General features: G+C 40.8%; 1 long non-coding RNA gene across 2 annotated transcripts; it reads right to left on the reverse strand.

Moving 5' to 3' along the window:
• Window positions 1–360: 360 nt before the first annotated feature.
• LOC105091764 (uncharacterized) lies at window positions 361–14,745 on the reverse strand. 2 transcript variants are annotated; one of them, XR_010380876.1, is made up of 4 exons: window positions 14,380–14,745; window positions 11,373–11,465; window positions 5,057–5,201; window positions 361–1,503 (listed from the first exon to the last, which is right to left on the reverse strand). It is a non-coding gene; the product is annotated as an uncharacterized LOC105091764 (long non-coding RNA). The 2 variants fall into 2 exon arrangements; XR_004130637.2 differs by lacking the exon at window positions 11,373–11,465.
• Between the last annotated feature and the right edge of the window lie 6,412 nt (window positions 14,746–21,157).

Below are 21,157 nucleotides of genomic sequence, written 5' to 3' on the forward strand. Positions count from 1 at the left end.
TCATTTTTATGCCAGAACATCTTTACAAAAGTTGTTACAGATTATTTCCAATACCTTTTGCTCAGCCATTTGGCACCATCACTATCCAGGCAACAATGTTCATATGGTAATAGTTAAATTTGTTTTTCACTAGGGCTCTCTCATCCAGATTTTTCATTTCCAGGCTACACATGCTGAACCCGAGAAAATCTTTTAATTATTTTATTTGAATATGGATATTTCTAATTCAATTAGTATCAGATATGTTGCTTTTTTCTTTTTTCTTTTTCTTTTTCTTTTTTTCTTTTTTTTTTTTTTTTTGCTTAAAGAGTGGTCTTTACTCTACAAATACAAGATTCTTTAGATCTTATTGTTCAGGTTACGGTTAGTCAGGCAAACTTAGGCTTGAGTTTCAGCTCTGCCTCTCCTTAGCTGCGTGCCGTGAAGAGAAGGTTAACCTCTTTGAAGCTCACTTTCGTCATCTTGGCTTGGAACCACTGGATTTCCCCCGGTGAAATTTGAAACTGGCCCCCATCTGTGGAGGACAGAGAGAAACCCAAGGAAGAGGCAGAGCACTCTGGATTGGTAGGTGGTAGGTTTAATAAGCAAGGGGACTTACATGCAAAACTCATCCCTGGCACCCACAAGAAGAGTCAGTTTCCACACCCACCTGCCAGAATCTTGAAAATTTATATAGAGGCCTGAAAGGGCTTCAGTCACATACCCTGTCCAGATGGTCTTAACAACACATCACTCTCTCAAGGGTCCATCCTCGAAAACGGCTCCCACCATGGGAATGATGGGCAGAACACACATTCTGAGGATAGGGGAGGGGGTGAGGAGCCCCTGATTGCCCAGGTGCAACTTGTGGGTCAACCAGCAATCACGTCTTCTCAATGTCCACTTCCAACCCCTCATCTCTAAAATGAAATGACACTTAACTTTGCATCAGTGTCAGTATTAAAGGAGTCGATTGAAATAATGCACAGAGCAGAGAACTTGGCACACACTAATCGGTTATTATCATTGTCTAACAATTAACCCCAAAATTCTAGAAACAAACATTTCACTTTGCTTCTTATTTTATAGATTAGAAATTTGAGGAATGCTTGGCTCTGATATGGGTGCACTCAGACATTGGCTGGGATACAGTCATAGGAAAGTCTGAATGGGCTGGCTGTCGAAGACGGCTCTCAAGTGCTGACCCTTGGAGTCAATTATAGGCTGATGGCTCAGCTGGGCTGTTGACTAGGGCGTCTGCTTTTGTCTTCTCCAGCATACTGGTTGCAGGATAATCAGACTTATTGCATGGTTTCTGACTTCCGTCAGAGTGAGCTTTCCAAGACAGCCAGGTGGAAGCTTCGTGGTCTCTTCTGATCCAGCCTTGGAGTTATACAGCTCCCATCTACTATGTTCGGTTAATAATAAGAGTCACTAAAGCTGGTCCAGGTTCAAAAGGAAGAAGCTTTAGACCTCAGATCTTGATGGGGAGAGTTCAGTTTCTCTTCAAAACACCACGTAATCCTGCAGATTTGAGATAGGCATAGTCCATGTAATTTAGGTTAATTTTCTCTCAAGTTTTCATATTTATATTCTAAAAGTATTATATTGGACATATATATATATATATATATACACACACACACACACACACACACACTTTACTTATTATACATATTTATATATAAATTCCCCCAATAGCTACATCCATTGGTAAATCCACTTACAGGTGTCAAGTATCAAAATAAATTATTAAAAGATTGGTGTATATTCTAGAGGATTAATCTTTTTAAATATAGTTGCTTAATTATAGACAAAGGCACTAACCAGAAGATGCTAAGATCTGCAGATGTTAAGATGCTAAGGGTGGTAGTAACCCAAGGGTTCTATAAAACTATATTCTGAGAAGAAAACATTATAAACAAAGAAATTTCAATTATGACTATATTCATATATTAGACTCCAAAAGAGTGAATTGAAGATACTTTGTAAGGATTCCTATCACATATCATGGATGTTCTTTTTGCTCAGCTGTTTCATAGTGTTCCCGCCATGAAATATCTCTGTTTAAAAGAGCGACTTCATATGTTAACTTTCAACTTTGATTTGTACCCTAGTGTTTCAATACGCTAATTCTCCATGGAGTTGCTATTGTTATCAGTAAACCATGGCTATTGATAACAGAGCTGGATGTTTCCTGAGGGCAAGGTCTTCACCAATGTGATAGATTTCTAGATAGTCATTTAGCTTGCTTATCTCCTATGAATTGAAAATATGAGAATGCAGATCTGGAACCTTACCTGGGATACCAAATGACTTTGTGGGCAGAACGGCTCACAGGAGCTAGGTATTATTGATCAGCCAAGCCCTAAGGTCCAGTGTACAGCAGCAACCCCAAGTATCAGTGGGGACAATGTTTTATTCAGGTTCAGAAAGAACAAGCAAACCACATAAGCAGACTCCCATGAAAACCATCTCTGCTGTACCAATGCCTTTCCTTCAAATTATACCTTCTAGAGGTTGACTGCTCTGGTATATGCTGACATTCACTTCCCAAATTTCCCTTCAGGGATAAAAGACTCATTATCCCACACACTGTAATAGCCCTCGCTGTCAGCCCTTTGGAGGTTGCCTTAGTTGAAAAGAGCCTCCTTTCCTGAGATCACCCCCCATCTTGAGTAGCCTACATTCGGTGATCACTGAAAAAGGCATACAAAGATCTGATTCTCTCCCCCGAGCTCAGGACAGATCTCAGGAGTCTTCTGGTCTTCAGTCTTGTCTGCAGGGCAAGCAGAGGTGCTCCACGGATACTGCATCACAGCTCGCATCTCTGCCCAGTCCTGCCTCACCCTTTTTCCTTCCACAGATACGTTCTCAAGAGCACACTCTGATACACCTCTTGCATGTTAAATCCTTTGAACAGACTCTGCTTCCTGGGAAACCCAATCTGAAACAATTATGATCAACTGACAGAGGAGGAAAAACTCAGATCTGGTCCACAGACGGGAATATGTAAAACCTTAGGACCAGCCAGAAAAGTACTGCTACCACCATGCTCCAGCCTTCCTCAAAGATGGCCCCAGATTGGGGTGAAGGAAATTCTCTCAGTGTTCAAAATTATGAGCAGTGCAGTCTACAGTTTACCAGGCAGAGAGGACAGTGGTTTGAGTTATGACTGTACGTTGACCCCTGTGCATGAAGGAGCAACAACCAATGATCAGAGGCAAAGAAGTCTGGAGAAGAGGCCAGTAGGTGGAACACTGGAAGTGGCCACAGAATATGCAAATATTTATGTCTCACATGAATGCCCACTGAGATGTATTCACTACAAAAGAGGCACTCAGCAACCAACTGGACAAGATGATCCATCTTGCAAGTGTCAACCACCGTATTTACTCAGCCCAGTGGTGCTGACACAGTGAGTTATGAATGATGTGTCAGGGATAGAGGCGCTAAATGGACTACCTCGCATCAAGAATGAACTCGCTACTGCTGCTCTAGAGTGCCCTCACACACGCAGCAATGTGGCGTCATCCCTGAAGAGAAGAGCCAACTGTCTGATTCCAATGTCATTACACTGGAGCTCTTCCACCTTGTGCCATCTTTACTGGAATTGACACCTGGGCTTTCCTTTTAGCCTTACAGAACCTCCTCCATCACTACAATAAGAGTATTTACCTAATGCTTGATCTATTCACATGGTATCACATCCAACATTGACTTATGCTAACAGATTGTTTTTACATGTTAAGATGTCATATCTGTCTGTTGCAATTCAGGTAGGATGAAGCACGTGCTCTGTGGCGTTGAGTTCTAGTGAGTGGGCATGAGCTATGGACAGCTTTTCCTTCTCATGGGCCCAGTGTTGAGGCAGCCCCATCTTCTGAGAAGTCTGCAGAAGAAGCCTCTCTGTGGTTTGGGAACTTAGTGACATATTTTCTCTTCTAGCTCTAATGTCATATTTCCCTCATTTTCAGTTTCAGTGATGTCATTGAAACTTTCAGCTTTGATCATCTCATTCTGCCAGGGGATGGAGACACACCCTATAAGAAATTGATCATAAAAAGTGCTATCTGTGGTGTCCAGGGAGTCTGCTTTTACCAGGGAGAACTGCTTAAAATCCAGGACACCCTTACAACAAACCATAGGAGGATCAGGACAGAGAGGAGGAGCTATTTGCTTTCAGCCTCCTGAAGCTAGTGTCCTTAAACACAGGGCGTTATTTTATTCCAGCTACTGCATGGCCCTCATCGCCCAGCTGTTGCCTCAGACTCTTGGTGAATATTTACAGTGCTCACCGTCTGAGCTCCAGCAGCTGCGCAGACCCACTTCCTAGACGTGCTGTGCCGTGCCTGCCCCAGGGCCTGTACGCACACCTTGTGCTCACTTTCTCTCTGTCTCTCGTTCTCACTCTTGTTCTTGCTCTCTCTTAAAATTCAAGTAGTCTTTATTCAGAGTTGAAAAATGTACCATACTGCATTATTGCAAATTTTTTTCTGGTACAAAACACTTTGCAGCTGGTGAGAAGGCGATACAAATTTGATTTTTAAATTCATTACTCTAAATTATTCTTACAGGACTTTGCAAATTCAGAATTTGCAAACTGCATTTACTTTTTCTAAATTGCCCATTGTCCTTGCTGTTCCTAAAGCTAAAGCAGCTGTGCCAGGGAGAAGGAAAGGGAGGAGAAGGTAGCAAACGTCAAGGGACTTTCAGTTCTCATCCAGTGCCCGCAAACTTCAGAGCATCAGCCTGGCTCTTTCCGTAATCAAAACCCAGCTCCTCACAGGTCTGGATGGCTCTCTTACCAAAAATCCCTGTCTTGTGATCACCATTAACCATCAAAACATTTGCAGAGCAGTTTGGTTTTACTGAATGATTTGCAAAAGGAATTTTGTTACCCTTGTGGGTTGCATCCACCACAAAACCATTATTTAGGTTAAACATAAAGCAACACATGTATTTATTGTATACTTTCTTCTGTCTGCTTCATCTTGACAAGAACAGACTAATTTTACAGCAAAAGAAATAGAAGAATGGATACGTATCCACGGAGTCCATTACACTTATTACATACCTCATCACCCAGAAGTAGTTTGCCTGAGCAGAGTGGCTGGCTGTAGAACAGGATAGGAGAAAGGCTTGGCAAAGGCACCAGCTCAGGTACAGCACCCTGTAAGGTTGGCACGTAGTCTTCCACAATGCGGATTTTATTCTGAACCCTGAGGATAAAGTCTAGGGTCAGTCCACCAGGCACACAACCATTACTAGCCACTTATAAGGGAAATTCAAAATGGGTCTTGGGGGAGAGAAGATACTGATGATGGCTTTAGGACTAGCTACAGCAGTGAAGACTGAAGTTCATTGAACTCACCCTCTTTTATTAAGTCCTTGCAAGTTTGGCTACTACCTTGAAAGGGACACTGGGAAGGGAATGAAAGAGACCGAATGGTGACAGGGATGAATGGCAGCAGATACTGAGCTCTACTTCACGTTGTCTCCACGTCCCACCCCAGAACTGCTGTGCTGAATGGTTCTTTGACGGCGTCAGCCAGCTTCCCACAGGTGCAACCTGACAGTGCTCAACTCAGGCCTGTGTTACTATCTTTCAGTTCCTACTGTTGGTTTTTTGGTTTTTTGGGGTTTTTTTTGCTGTATGTTTGGTTTTGGCTTTGATGCACCTGCACCGGCAGTCTGTAAATACGACTGCACTATTCCAAAGTGCAGGGGAGGATCGGTGAGGCCTCTCTTGACGAGGCAGAAGTGAAGGAATAGGTGTCCCCTCTTTTGATACCTTTTGGTCTTATCTGAAACACAGACCAGATGGCTCTTTAGAAGGAACCACAGTGTCGGCCGACGCCGTCCCTTGGGTTGCTTCTCCTCCTTCCTGTTCTAACCCTCGACCGCTTCTTCTTGCTCCTGGAATCACTTGCTTCTTGTTTTACAGCGATCCATGAATCAACTACTGATTACAAAAACCTTTGTCTTAGAATCTGCCTTCAGAGAATATCTCAGACACAATACCCTTAGGGAAGCGAAGGCCATGGAAGAACTTCTGAAAGTGTGAACCACTTTGAGACATATTTCTACACAGGACCCTGGGAAAATTGACTTGTTTATTATAGCAGGACTTACCCGAATTCAATTACGTTTGAAGCTTTTAGAAAACTTAATTTATGGAGGTACTTCATCCTTATTACGTCTGATTCTAAGCCTGGAAACTATTTTTATATCTAGGTCTAAAAAATTCAGCACATGATGTATCCAAGTCTGGAAGGATTTCAACCTGACACTCCCATTTATGTCATTGGGTTACATAGCTAAGCTCCAAAGACAACGCTTGGCTGGCCTTTAAACCGAGGGAGGTCTCCATGCCGTGGCAGATAAGCACTGACGCACGTCTTCTTCTGATTTCAGAACACTTTCCATTCCCTCTCTGAACATTTCTCAGTAAAGCTGGAGAATCTGCTGCCCTAAAATGTAGCAAACAAGATGAATTTGAGGTTCTCAATCATTGTTTCCAATTTGCTCGGAGTGGCACATTTCTTAAGCATTCCACATTGGTATACAAACGTTCCATGTTTTTTTTTTTTTGAATAAGCAAAAATTAAAAACATCAATGACTCTATTTTGGCATAGTAAAGATTAGATTAAATGCTTAATGCAAAATGATTATCAATAAATTTTAATCATTGAGATTTTTTCGATTTTTCATAAATTAAACATTATTGTGCCTGAAAATTAAACTGAGCTATTTTTAAAAATTTGAAATAATTAAAAAAAAATTCCCCTTATGTATATGTGACTCCCTTACCAAGCAAATTTGGAGGATGTTGAAATTTTTGTACATTTTCAAATTAGACAGTAGTGATAATTATATAAAGTTAAAAATCAGAAGTTATAAGCTATCTTCAAACATAAAACTTATCATTTAAAAATGAGAATATTTTTGACTAACCTGAGTTTAAATGAATAATGATGGTGATGATAAAGATTATTACTGCTAACACTTACTGAGCACTTTCTATGTCCCAGCATTTTGCTAAGCACTACATATATTATTCTATTTAATTCTCAAACAACTGTAGCAGGTAGATTCTGATGATATCGCCATTTTGTAGCTGCAATTACATAGGCTCAGAATGAATAAAAAGTTCCACATAATACCTAGCTCGTAAATCATAAAACAGCAATGGAATGTATTCACATAACCAAAATAGAGGGGGGAAATTGCTTCATATCTCTCCAAGAGGTGCTTTAGGAATAGTGGCTTTCAATTTAGAGGAATGAGCTAAGATTAAATAAAAACTATATTCTCTTGAAATAACTTCAGTTCATGTTATGATCTACAGACAGTCTACTAAGAGTCATTGTGGAAACTGAGAGTCTTTTTAAAATGAGTCATAATGTGTGCAGTGACACTGAATAACTGAAAGGGTCTTTAAAATATGTATTTCAATTATGAAAATAGAGTGGGACTTTATGTATTTGCTGTGGGACTTAATGCCCTGTTGTTGAATCAAGAGCAGCTGTTCCTAGGATTTAGTCAACGTGTCTGCGGTCATATTAACAAATACTACGAAATAGACAGGACTTTTAGCCTGTTTACAAAAGTCTGCCCTGCACCGTGGTCACACCAATCAACTCGCATTTTGTGTCTCTCTTCTCACACTACCGTTGTGTCTGGCGAAAGTGCCCTCGGGCTCCTTAAGTTTACTTCATGAAGGGGGTTTCTGGACCCTCTGTAGAATCCTGGGGGCTTTTTACAATCATCCCTTCCCAGCTGTTCTCTCTCCCCCTGGCCGGGTTCCGAGGAGATGATGCAAGCTGTGAAGTGGCACCGAGCTTGGGATCCAGCGCAGGGGAAGGCCTGTGGGAAAGGTCACAGAAACTTCCACAGAAAATGACTTGACTGGGTTAACGGGTTTAGAGGTTGTTCTTCTGGTGGGGACACACAGACAAACAGTGCTCAACGTATCCTGTTCCAAATATGTTTCCCTGTCATTTATGCAACACTGGGTGGGGCCTTTGACACTGTTTTTTCCCTTTCTTGTGGCTGTGATTCAATGTCTCATTGCACATTATTTCACCAAGTGATGGATCTTATTGTATTGTATTCAGAGCCGACCCTCAGCACAACTACGAAAAAAGCCAGGTTAATCTACTGAAGCCTCCTTGCTTTGACATCTTCAACCACTATCATCTTTCCTTTTTCTGTTGGATGTTGAGTATCCTAGAACTGCGCTCGTCTGATGTCCGAGTGCCACACCCAAGTCTGGTCTCCCTGAATCTTACTACGACCAGGATCGACTTGGGCACTGTCCCTTCCTTCTCAGCCTGTCATCTCAGAATCTGTCTTTGATTGGCTTCTAAATCTCAGTAGGAATTTGTGCGTTAATTGGGTTTAATTTTGGGGAAGGCTTTCTAGAAAAATCTATTATGTCAAAAAACAAAGCTAATGGAAGTCAAGCCACATTTGACACTGGACTCTACTTGTGAATACACAGAGTTTCTCCCCTCCCTCAGCCAACATTTCTCTCTCTGCTTTGTGGTTTTGTAATTAGATATTTTCACCACCCCTGAATAAGGCTGAAAACACTTTCTAAAAAACTTCTTAACATGTAATTCTCCTTATGATGTGCAGTCATTTTGTCTGTTGCTTGGAGTTTGTGTTTTGGAGGAATTCCCAGGGCTTTCTAATCCAGATCTTAGCCCTTCCAAGCCTTTCCCAGTCTGTCCAGCTTGGTCAGTTCAACCCCAGCTATAAGCCTTCCTGCAACTTTCTCTTAAACAAAATAAAAACCAAAGTCAGAGTACGTAAGTGTGAAAGATCAACTAAAAAATAGAAATAAAATCTATTCACTCCAACATTCTTGGCCTAAATAAAATTACTACATAAAATACTAAACAAAAAGTATGGTCACATTTAATAACCTGACTTACAAGCGGGTATTCTACATTAGCCAGAAATGATCAATTATCCTTCACAATTATCAACAAAACTTACTTGGCTCAGTGTCTTAAGCCCAAAGGAAAAAGTATAAAACCTGAAATTAGGAAAAAGGGTGTCCAGTTACCAGCTCTGCTGTGTTTAGCTCTGTGGGCTTGACCACATAAGTTACCTCTCTGGATCTGTTTTCTTGTGGGTAAAATAGGTAAAATAAAAGCTAAATAAATAATAATAAATAATAAAATAAAAATAATAAAATAAAATAATAAATAAATAATAAAAGCTAGTGCGATTGCTACAACATTTAATTAGATCCTATGATATAGTATATATAAAGATCCTTGTTCACTAACACATGCCTAAATTTAAAAAAAAAAATAAAGGAAAAAAATCAAGAAAAGAGAAAATCAGCAATAAACAACCAGGTAGAGGCAAACAAATATGTGTCCTGCGATAAACTGCATGTCCCATAGTGTGTGCCCCCCTTAGGGACATGCAGTCCTTCAAGGAAGAGTGACAGATCTACTCATACAATATACTAGGTATGACTCAGTCTTCAGTCTTTTTTCAGCCTCTTCTCCCAAGGCGTTAGTCATCTGCCCTCGGAATGTGTCCAACCAAACTGCTTTGACTTCCTGAATTCCCCTGACTTACCATGTCTCATTTCTTTTGCATAAGCCATTCCTCCCACCTAGAAAATATTTTTCCATCTTAAGATCCTTAAGAAACTAAGACACTTGCATGTGTGTGTGAGCGCACACACACATGCACACGCGCACACACACCAGCTCTCTCTCTCTCAGTTGTGCCCGTGCTCTGTACCACAAGGATTTTAAAAAGGGAGTAAGCTCCCACACAGACTTTCATAAATGACCTTCAGGAAATATAATGTCTCTTGAAATTACATGTAAAATTCTGTTTAGATGTGCCTTTGCACATCTGTTTTTCTAAAAATAAGGTTTGTCGTTTTGATCACAATCTCATAAAGGTCTGTGAGCCAAAACCATGTAAGAACAATCATTGCAGTTCTGGGTGCAAATCACCACTGCACTGCAACATTGTTGGCGGGAATCGGGTCTTATTAATCTGTTTCCCCAGCCTCTAATGTCTACTAAGTGCTCAAAGGCATTTGATGGATGATTAATTGCATTTGCAGGAAAGCATTCCCAGGGTACTGGAGATTATGGTCACAGTACTATATGGGAGAGAGTGACATTCATGAAACAGAGAAGTCCATCCTTGCCCAGCTGCCATGAGATAGAGCTCTGTTGGTGTGGTCAACAATTAACTAATAATTAGTGCTTTTCTACATACAAAATTAATTATAGCCTAATAAAATCCAATAGCATTTGTTCTTAATTCTCCTCTGATCTGCATTCTGTTGTTTATTCTCATTTGTTCTGATAAGGTCCATTGTCTCTAATGTTGCCTCATAAAGGGTAAGAAATAAATCAATAGTACTTAGCTTTTCTAACCATCTGGTCTGGCAAACATCCCAAAATTAATGCTTAAATCTGGGTGCAGTTCATGTGTTGTGTCTCGTCTTAGGGACCATCTCTGGAGTTAGGAAATGAGGGGTAAGAAAGGCCCTGTAATCTCCCTGAGGAATCTGATCCCTTGGTAGGTACTGCTCTATAAGTACTGGAGGTTTGCATGACAAGGTTCAGTTACTCAACAAAGCCCAAGACTGATCAGTTTGAAAGCTCCCACTTAGGATATTCTTTTGAGTTTTAGATTAGAGTTTAGCAAACTTTCCCCCCTAAAGGGCCAGACAGTAACTATTTTAGGTTTTGCAGGGTATACAGTTTCTACCCAACCATTCAACTCTGCTGTCAAAATGCAAAAACAGCCACAGACTACATGTAAAAACATGGATGTAACTGTGTCCCAGTGCAAGTTATTTACAAAAACAGGTTACTGTTCAACTCAGATTTCTGAGGTTAGGTCAGGAAAGAACATGCTGCTTCCTCCTGGTTCTCCTGGATGGAGAATTTATTAAGAACAGTATTCTTTAGCTCAGATTTCTAGAGCCTCCATATTCTGACACTAGACTGATTTCCCCCCTTACCCTGCTCCCTCCCTTCCATGCATGAGGAGCAAGGATCATGCTCTGGGGTTCCACAGTTGGATGAATGAGAGGTGGTAGGTTCAGTAGAAAAGTTAAAGTCAGATGAGGGAATTGATTCAAACGAAAACATAAATCTACAATATAAAACTATTGGTATCCCTTGTGTACACCCTCCGTTCCCTGCATGTCTTTCATTTTATCATATTAGACTGGCCAAACCCCCATCCTGGCTAAATTCAGCTCTCCGATGATTCTACTCCTCCACCCAGCTGAACAGGGCTAGGAAAAAAAGCAAACAACTTTAAATGCACATGCCCCGCTTTCAAATGGGTCCCTGCAGCTCAGGGGCCATGCAGGTTTCCCTGATCCACTCACTCTCCCACGCTTCCAGAGGACTGTTTCAAACCCCGCTGTCCTCATTCACCAGTGCCTCCTCCCTGTCTTCACTTCAGCTGTTGACCTTCCTTCCTATGGAACAGGGAAATAGAAACAGTGAAAACACAACTCTCACAAGCCTGGAAGCTTGAATCATCACCTCTACCCACCTTTTGGCATCCGGGCCCACAGATCCTTCCTTGTTTGCCCCCTGTCATCCTGTCATTTTGCACAACCTGTGCTCCTACTAAAGGTCCTTTGTGCATGAAGTCACACGCTCTCTTGCCTACTCAAGGCCATAGCTCTGGTGATTCTTTCTTTTCTCTTGCATCACCAAATTTCCCTCTCTACCCAATAGTTTCTAACAGCCCGTGTGTGTGCTATTATTCCTCCAGTATTAACAGAAGAACCCTTCTCTTAACCTCGCAGGTCCCCTCCAGCCACAACTCCACTCTGGTCTTCCCTTTAGAAGTTGTCTATTACCCTCACCGTCAATGTCCACTCCTTCTCTGGTCCTTTGCAAGATTCTCCTGGGCTCCCCAACCTCAACACACTGGAGTGACCCAGAGTTCAGTCCACAGACCCCTTCTCTTTTCTCCCCATACACACTATCTCTGTGATTCATCCAGTTTGGTGGCAAAATGCCATCTGGATGATAACTCCCAAATTTACGTCTCATCCCGGGCATTCTCCTGAATTCCAGACACATATACACAGCCTATTGATTAATTTATATTTCCATTTCAATGTCTAATAGGTATCTCAAACTTATTGTATCTAGAATTTAATCCTTTTCCCAAACCCACCAACCAAGTCAAAGTCTTCTCAGTTTCAGTTAATAGTGATTCTTCCTCCTGTTTCTCAGTTAGAATCTTGAAATGATCCTTGCTCCTCATGTCTCACATCTTACCTGTGAGCAAATTCTACCAGTTCTACCATCAAAGTACGTCTGGAATCTCACTTCCCACCTCCTCCTGCATCTGTTGCTCCCAGCTTCTGCAAAAGCTGCTATTATCTCTCGACGTAATTGTCGTAGTAGATTCCTACCTGATGTCTCTGCTTCCACACCTGGCCCCACCCTCTCCAGCCCAGTCTCAACACCCACCACAACATGTCAGTTCTTCTCTCAAAACTTTCCATTGAGTTCCCATCTCATCACAGTCCAAGCCAGCATCTTTAGAGAGGCCTGTGAGGCTCTCCACTTCCTGGCACCATCACCTCATCTCCTGCTTCCCTGCCTCTCTGGCTCGTTCTCTTCCAGGGATGCTGGTTTCTTGAGTTACTCAGGAACCTTCCAGGCATATTGCCGCCTTCGAGTTTCTGCACTGTTTCCTGTGTCCACAAGGCTCCTCCCCAGAGAGACTCACTATCTTCCCAGTGAGGTCTTTGCTGACTGCCTTATGAAAAATCGCAACTGCCCCATCTCCATGCCCTGGCACCTGTTTCTACCCCTGTGTTCTACTTTTCTCCATAGCACTTAGCACCAGCTGGCATCACCTCTATCTCACCCTCCTCCACCGAGACACCAGTATGGCTGTGCAGCTGAGGCCAAGTCCTGTCATGTTAAGGCTGCAACAATGGCTGGAGTAAAAAGTGGCCCAAGAAGATGTGAGGCAGGGCATTCGATGCACTCAGTACAGATGCCAACTGGCATAATCTCACCAAAAAGTCAGCCTGGATTTTCCAACCTGTCTTCTTTAAGTGATTCCATCTCCTTCTTTAAGTGATTGTGTGGAAACAGATTTGAAACAGATTTCCATATCTTTATCTGCTTAACTCTCTCATCCAGCCCTTTGATCTTTCACTCTCCATTTCTCACTTTATAAAGTTTTTTTTTTAATTAATGCTCACTTTACTGTGCCTTCAGTACACAAGTGAAAAATGTACTTGACTTGATTGATGTTTCTCTATTTCCCAACGCACCAGTTTGTTACGCTCTGGAAAGGTGACCTTTTCAGCGAAGGAGCCAGGACGTGCATACTTCTGGTAGTATGTTTTGTTATGCTTTTGTTGGCATATCTTAACAAATGGATTTGTTAACTCCTGTTTTAACGATTTGGTGTAACTTAGTAAATATGAAAAAATACATCCCTCAATATGTGTATTTGTATATTAACATGTTTTCAAAAATAAAGAGGAAATACATAATATTTGGGAATATGATATGAAAATCATGTTCACAAGTTACAGATGTCCTGATAACTCATAACTGGTGAGACTATGTAAGGTCGTCCCTAATGAGTGAAAACAGTTTTGATTCCACACTTCCCACATCTTGTACTCTGTTTATCAGAACTACTTAAGATGTTTGACGATTTTAAGAATTTTTAAATGGTAATTTAACTATCAAAACCAAATAAATACCTCTTTATACAGTTTGATATTTGACAAAAAGGGACTTTGAAATCTTTTTAAGTTAATAGCTTAAAGACATTTCTCATAACTCAAGGCCCTCATCTTAAATTCTGTTGTTTTATTTTCTAATCACTGTAAATAAATCCACTTTACGTCTTCTCTACATGACAGAGTTTTTGTGGGTTTAATGCTAGAACTGATCTTAGAACAAAAAAAGATGTTTCAGATATGTATTCACTTTTTGAGACCATTTTATGGGCGGAATTCGGTAGTAGAAGCATAAATTTTGAAAAATGTTTTCCAGCTTTAAAAATACCAAAAATCACTGGGAAAGTTCAAATCCTAAGGTCACGGCATTCACATTAAACCATATCACCTTGCTTTCCATATGAGTATAGAAGAGAGATGGAGAGGCCAGGTAAGAACCCAGTTACAGGAACCTGGGTACAAAGTGGGGCATGTGACTCTGGCCTGACCAACCACGAAAGATCAGGTGACATTTGGGAAGAGTGAGAAAACTGAACTCCCTCCATCCCGCACAAACTGGATTACAGCCCAAGCTGGACGTGCTGGGGACCAAGCTGCACACAGATGCGTGGCAAGCAGACAGACTCAGGTCCCAGAGGGCAACCTAGAGGGGTTTTGAACTCACCTTCTCCCATGGACACACCAAATCTTCAGCCACATATGAAAGAAACTTTGAAACTAGCCAAGCAACTCCCACGCATTGGATGAACAAGAAGAAAAACACACGAAAATGGGTGAGAGAGACCAAGACACAATCTCATCCTGAACCCCACCCTTGGCACAGCGACTCACAGTCAAGAGGTGACTTACAACCCCCAGCTTCTCCTGAGGAGCCAAGGTGTGAACCCTGAATCTGGCAGCTCAACTTCTGAGACCAGCACCTGAGAGATGGCTCCCAAAGCGTCTAGCTTTGAATGTCAGCAGGGCTTCTGTTCACAAGACCCACAAGGCTATAGTGACCTGAGAACCAGTTCTTAAATGTCACATGAGGACTCACTGTGGCTACACCCCAGGTGCAGAAACAGCTGACTGAAACACCCAGTCTTTCTGTAAAAGTGGTCTATTAACTCATCTTCATAGCGGCCGACCGAGGGGCAGGGTTTCAATTAAACACAGGTCTAAGTGGCCACTGTAATCCTCCCCTGAGACTTCCAGAAGGAGGTGCTTTCTTTACACTTTCCGTGTGAAGATGTACATTTTGGTCTCTGCCTCTCGTTCCTGCTAATATTTGATCTGTGACTTTGGTTCCTCACACAGAACTCCTAAAAGCCCTGTAATTTCCTGAGTGCTAAGAGCATCTCTTGTTTTAATGAGGTGATTCTTGGTGGGCTTCTGGATGGCTGGCAATCACCAGAAAGACCAAGCCATAATTAGAAATTTGGAACTATCAGCCCCATCTCCCCAGTCTCCAGAGAGGGAGAGAGCCTGAAAAATGAGTTCATAATCAATCATGCCTACATGATTAAAGCTGCTGTAAAATTTTCTAAAGAATTTTGGGAAACACATCTATGTTCCAGGAGGGCAATGCATCCCAACTCCATGGGGATAGGAGTTTCTGTGCTGAGGTCCCTTCTGGCCATCACCCTTTGTATCTCTTCATCTGGCTGTTCATCTTTATCCCTTTGATCGTATCCTTTATTACACAATAAGTTGGTAACTGTAAGTAGATGATTCCTTGAATTCTGTGAGTTGTTCTAGCAAATTATCAAACCCAAGGAAACGGTCCTGGAAACACTGAGAGCTAGTCAGTCAGAAGTACAGGTGACAACCTGGGGCTTGCAATTGGCACCTGAAGTGGAGGCAGTCTTGTGAGCCTGAGCCCTTAACTTGTGGGTTCTGGTACTAACTCCTGGTAGATAGCGTCAGAACTGAACTGATGCTAGAACACCCAGCAGGTGCTGGAGAACTGGTCATTGTGGAAACAAACCCACACATCTGGTGCCAGAAGCATTCTAAGTGTGGCAGTAGTGTGAAAATAAACAACACAGTGCATTTTTCCCCACATGGCAAGAGATCAAGAGAAAGGAAGGCTTGGTTACATTGCTGGAATTCTGAATCTTATACCTGAATTTTGCTTGTGCAATTATAACAAAAATAGTAACAATCCTTTGTTCCTAATGAGAGTTGGAGTTATGTTCGTGTCGTTGTCAACTGAAAGAAACCTGACTAAGAGACAATGTTTGAAGTTAGTGAATTAATAAATTAATATGTGATTAAGAAAGAACTCACCACCACAAGGAATATGAAAGCTACCTAAGTTGCTTGTTATAGTATGATGCCAGATCTTCTAAATAAGCTGTACTTTAATGTTCGTCAAAAAAGAGTAAGGAGGAGTTCGAGGAGAGCATGATCCCTTTCTGACTGCCAAAAAAAGACAGTTAAGATGGGTGTGATTCATTCTGAGCACATATATTAGTTGGCTGGTTGTAATATTGAATAATGCTTTTGGAACATTTGTCCCTGTATGTAAGAAGTGGGATCTCTAGTGAAAGACAAATTCTTTTGTAAAGGTTCCCATTATTACTGTCACATTCCTAGGGGTAGGATTGTGTCTCTCAGACAAGTATTGGATGGGTGATCATAGAGAAAAACAAAATTAAATTATTCTACTGAGCTCTCAAAGGTAGAACTATAAATAATAGTTACAGGGTGTAAGATTCAAATTCAATAGAAAGAATGGCTCTGTAGCATTCCTCATCATTGTAAGTGTTCAAATAAGATTTTCCAGGAATATTTAGAGAAGATTCTTGAATTGAGCAAAGGAAGATGCAGGTGATTCCTGCATTGGATGAGTTCTACTGCTTCCAACTCTAAACTTCAAGTATTCAACCCTCCAAAATCCACACAGAACTGTTCAGTATGCACATTATTTAACAGTAACACAGAAATCTGAATAATAAGCATTTTCTTACCATTTCTATTTGTATAAAGCATTGTCAGCCATGTAAATAACTAGTATGCTTCAAATCAATGTTTTATCTCTTTATCTTTAAAGACACCATGTCAGATGTTTAAAACAAGTGGCTGCTGTCAAGAAAATGGATCTGAAGACACACAAAAATAAATCACAATGACCTCCTCATTTGGGGAAAGTTTCACTTGCAATAGAAAGGAAAAACTGGAGTGGGAGAAAGTGTCCTCCAGAAAATTATATTTTGCCAAAGGTCATTTTAACTTTTAATAATTTAATCAACCATCTGATTCTGATTTTAAGTCAAGAGTCATAGAAGTTCATTTTATTATAAACAGAAGAGCTTGTAGTCATTCAAACATTGATGACAGAGAATTCACTGTGCTGGACAGAACTCGGGAGCCAAGTAAAGGAGAAAGATGTCATTTATGTCCCTCATCAACTTAAGAGTGTTATCTCCCCCAGGACCATCCTAAAGACACAATTGGGGAAATATTTCCTACTTTCACACATAATGATCTCTGTCCCATCCCTTGCATGATCTGTGTGTCTCTGAAGCTTGGTTTCAGTGAAAGTGTCTAAAGAAAGACCTTATTAGGGTGAAATACATTTTTGCAGGCATTGATATGATCTCTGGGTTTTGGGTTGAAGAGACCGTAGGTAATGTCCGGAGAAGGAGAGAGAGGAGAGCGTGGAGCTGCCCTACTGCCGTTGCTCTGTTCGCAGTGAGGATTGAGCCATTCTAATCCCCTTGGATTTTTTATCTACCAAAACAGCTTGGGCCCATCAGCAAATTGCAGTGGCATATGGTCCAGGTTTACGAGTAATCTGGCACATGATTAAGGCAAGGGGGGATGTTATCCTTCAGCAAATACTGAAAATATTGTAGGAGAATTTGGTGGGGTTTTAAAAGTCAGACTGATAAAATTATAATTATTAAATACTCCCAGAAAATCATCAATTTCGATTTTTGTCAAATTAAAATTTTCTTTAGATATAAGAATTTATTCTGGAAAAAAAAAACCAATGCCCAAGTGTTAAGCAGTAGTTATTTCTCTGCTGTAGCTTGTATGCTGATCTTCAGGATCTCCGGGGCCACACACGAGGTCTGGGTTTCCATGAGGGTCAGGTTTCCACTTCCCTGCGATCAATTCACCATTGTATTTACAGCTGTTCTAAGGCCCAGGGATGAGGGAAAATTTCAAAGAGAGGTGTGATGTGAAGACAGGTATAATGATAGATGGCATCTAATGTGATCTCATCCATGTTTCTCAAACTGGCCACGTCTCCAGGTCCAGCAGTGGTTCTCCCCTCTGGACATACACTGTATTCATCTGGGGAGATTAGAAACATCTTTAACAGAGATTCAGATTTAATGGGACTTCAGTAAAGCCTACGAATGGCATTTTCAAAAAGGAACCCTAATGTTTCTACCATTCAGCCAGAGCTACAATCCACTGAATTAGAACAACACTCCAGTGTGCCCAGTGGTACACCAAAGTGTAGGATTAAAAACTGAACACATCTTTCTGGAAAACCCATCTTGCACAGATATTTGGGGAAGAAAACCTATCATTATGTTTTTGTTCCTCTTAAAAGGTTATATAAATAATGCCATTTGCTGCAACATGGATGGACCTGGAGATCGTCACACTAAGTGAAGTAAGCCAGAAAGAGAAAGAAAAATACCATATGTTATCACTTATATACGGAATCTAAAAAAAAAAAAAAATGACACAAATGAACTTGTTTACAAAACAGAAACAAACTCACAGACATAGAAAACAAACTTATGGTTACCAGTGGGGAAAGGGAGAGGCAAAGGGATAAACTGGGAGTTCAGGATTTGCAGATACTAACTGCTATATATAATCGTAAACTGACTATACGTCAATAAAAAATAAAGTTAATTATAAGACGTTACACTTATAATTCTAAGACAGATATGAATACATACTAAAATACAAAATTTACCTGAGGTTTTCAGGTAAAACTGTGCCCCAATACCTTAAGAAGATTAAGTTTCTTCATTCATCAGACGTTTTTGAAGAGGTAACTTACATCAGATGTTATGCTTTCATTCAGACTACTTCAGTGCCTTAAATTTCTCCCATTTGTTTACTCATACACAACAATCTAATAACTGCATACCTAAATACTCATCTAATCATCAACTTAGGAATATAGGTGTCTGGACGTGTGTATGAGTTTATCTCTTATACAGTAAAAAGTAATTTTTTAAGGATCCCTCCTGCTAGATTGCATCTATGTCCAAACAAGTTTAGCAGTTACAGGGACAGTTATATAAGCCTGATTTAGATTCCAGTTCCCTCACAGGTTATTTAACATTTCTGACTGTGAGGACACGAAGTAACAAATTAAGCAGCAGAAGGAAAACAGGTAAAATTCCCATCTCTTTCTGCTTAACGTTGTAGTACTCTTTTGAGCCACAACACAGTATGACAAAATTTTCAGGTTCTCTGGTTGTTCTGGGCATTATATTCTTACTCTATCAAGTGATTTCTCATTGGTTTAAAGCTAATTAGTACTGCAGAAATTCATGACCACTTAATTCAATCTGTATATAAAAGGGATTAAACTTCCCTGAGCTTCAACTGTCAGCACATATGGGAAACAAGCCAAGTTTAACTTCCATCTTCCAATCTTTGACCTTAAGAAATTGTATCAGCACTTGCTTCAGTAGAGTTCCAGAAAATTCCCTCACTGACGACCTTCCTTACTTTTCTCCCATTTTTCTCTTCAGCGCTAATTAATAAAAAATATATTGATTCATCTTTACTACAATTCTCAGGGGAAAAAAAATAGTTTTCTTTTACTCTCATCAAAGTAATTTTTGCAAAACTTCCACTGTGTAAACGAACCAGTGACCACTTGGCCAACTGCAGAAAAACCACTGGAACATAGTCACCTCATCATGTCAAGACTCCTGCACTGTCTGGACATCCAGGAGGGCTTCGTATCCAGAAGTACAAAATGAGACAGAAGAGCAGCCATGAGAGATGCATGGCTTTGGCTCTATCTAAAACAAAATCCCAAGTTTTCGTTTAAAATATTCCTCCTGAATACTTACATTATTTGAAAAACCTCAAAACCATAAATCAAAGAAATGTCACGGGTAGGTTGGACTCCCTCAGGATTGGAGCAAAATCTTGAGAAGGCTCCCAAGTGCACTGAGGGACTGGGGGGGAAGGAGAGAACTGGGGACACCAAAGTGGTTTCCAACATTGAAAGGAATCAAGTTTCCTCCCGTGTTTGGGAACATCAGAGTGAATTTTGATGACTTGCACGGAAAGTTGTTTAGATGGGTGAGAGCTATTTTACAGTCTGTCGATTTTTAAAGCAAGAAAGCAAAAGGATCCCAGCACGAGGAAACTGGAGGCTTGGCCAGAATCAGTATAAGAGAGTTGGAAGTGGTTTTCCTGGCTTCCCCGTGAGTCATGTACAATCTAAGGGTATTAGAGTGAGATGTGGAGAAGGAGTGAGCTACTTATCCTCAACAAAGATGTTTCCAGGGCTGGTAGAGAAGGAATTAGAGTCAAAGTACAGAGTCAAGAGAGCCAAGATGCAAGGCAAGGAATACAGCGTCAGATTTGGGTAAGACAAATGGGTTTGCTGTTGTAGATCACATCCAAGTTTTCCACATGCACATTTGATGCAGTATAATATTTTCTATTAATTAAATTACTTAAGTAATTTTGTGTTAAGATTTCTTATTCATGACTCAGGTATTCCCAGGATTTCTGGGAAAAACTACTATAGACAATGATTGTCGTTGGAATTCAAGAGTTTACAAAATCAAAGAAAATCCAGGAAAGGCACAAACTAACTAGAAACTACAGTCACATCCTTCTTCAAAATTTTACCTTCTTCCAGGGTAAGAGTAGTTTGGAAACGGGAGAAATAATGGCACCATTCACAGAGTTAAAAAGCATCCTTGTCATTCTGCCCAGGGAATCCCAGCTTTACCAGGGAATTGGCATCCCAAAAAGAGCTTGTTCAGAGTAACTGGGTAGAAATTTTGTAGTTGTTATAAAAATACAAGGAAGGAATTCTCCCTAAGGGTTTAACTAATCTTGAACCTGGCACACTTATTCTAGGATTTTTTACCAATACTCTGCTTGGGAACCTAATTTTTTTAAATCAGAGCTCTGGCTTCAAATTATGGTCATCCCCTAATTCTTCCCAACAAATAAAGCAGCTAAAAGTAGTAGTGGCAGCGATGTTACCATTCATTGCATGCTAATTAAGTGCCAGGTACTTCCAGAAACTCAGAAGCATAGTTACTAATCTAACCTGTAAGTTACAGATGAGGAAGTTGAAACCTAAAGAAGTTAATCAACTTACCCAGGATTGCCCGGCCAGGATCCCATCTCAGGCTCATGGTCTTATCTATTGCTCTATATTGTCCACCTTCCAGGATGCATGCATTCCTTTCTCCCACAGATATTGGTGGCACACTGACTATGAGCTA

Source organism: Camelus dromedarius, chromosome 1 (genome assembly GCF_036321535.1).
Source record: "Camelus dromedarius isolate mCamDro1 chromosome 1, mCamDro1.pat, whole genome shotgun sequence".
In the NCBI taxonomy this organism is placed as follows: domain Eukaryota; kingdom Metazoa; phylum Chordata; class Mammalia; order Artiodactyla; family Camelidae; genus Camelus; species Camelus dromedarius.